The sequence below is a fragment of the Austrofundulus limnaeus genome, unplaced genomic scaffold (genome assembly GCF_001266775.1).
Source record: "Austrofundulus limnaeus strain Quisiro unplaced genomic scaffold, Austrofundulus_limnaeus-1.0 Scaffold2171, whole genome shotgun sequence".
NCBI classification, from domain to species: domain Eukaryota; kingdom Metazoa; phylum Chordata; class Actinopteri; order Cyprinodontiformes; family Rivulidae; genus Austrofundulus; species Austrofundulus limnaeus.
This window is the reverse complement of record NW_013954573.1, coordinates 9,274-10,403: the sequence shown is the minus strand read 5'-3', so window position 1 is coordinate 10,403 and position 1,130 is coordinate 9,274.

Below are 1,130 nucleotides of genomic sequence, written 5' to 3'. Positions count from 1 at the left end.
GCCTTGAAGACATCCAGATGGACCTGAAAATGGATCTGAAGCGCCTACAACAAGACGTGCAGGTTGTCATAGTTTGTTTTTTTTTTTTTTTTTGGTTGCTGTTTTTGTATTATGGTTAGGTTTTTTAGGTCCTGTTTTGGGGTTTTGTTCATGTGGGTTTTCTGTTAAGTTCCTTTTTGTCTCAGGTGTGTTCAGTTCTGTGATTAGTGTTGCTTCCATTTCCTCAGGTGTTTTCTGTTTACTCATTAGTTGTCCTGTGTATTTAAGCTCTGTCTTGTCTTTGTGTCAGTGTCCGATCATTGTGCTGCAAAGCGTGTCTCGTTTTTCATGTTCCAAGAGTTTTTGCCACGTCAACTTAAGAGTTTTTCCAGCTGCCTCGTCAGCTTTTTTTTGATTTAATAAAGACCTTATTTTTGTTACACAGGAACTCTGCCTGTGCCCTGGGTCATTCTATGTCTAAACCTGACAGCAGGTGAGATCCCTCTCATAACATTATCCCACCCCCTCTTATTTATTCTCATACACTTCATTTAATAGATCGCTAATACTTCACTTCTGCTCTTTTCATATTCAGACGAGATGGAATAGCAGTCTCTACGTGTTGCAGAGCCTACTAGAACAAAAATGGGCTCTCAGTATCTTTGTAGCTGAGCACACTTTACCAGCAACACTGACAGCCAGTCGGTGGAAATTGATGAAGAAGACAGCTTGCTTGCCCCCTTTGAACAGTTGACTAGGGATGTGAGAAGAGAGACTGCAACTGCAGTTGATGTCATCCCTGCCATAACAGGCCATTTGTATTTTTTATTTATATTGTAACATTTATTGATACTGTTTGAAACTAACCATTCATTCATTAGTCCTCAAATGTATTCTGTCTCGGGAGGAGGATGAGGAGCAGGGAATCAAGACCATGAAGAAGACTCTCCATGAGGCAGTCGAAAAGCGCTTTGCCGATGTTGAAACTGAGCCAGTTTTCTACATCGCCACTCTTATAAATCCCAGATACAAAGATCGGCAAGTACAGTAAAATTAAAATGCACCTTTTGTACATTAATTTTATATAAAGTCAAATCATTACCAACCAACGCCAATATTAAGCAAATTTATTTATTTTTAGTTCCCTTTTT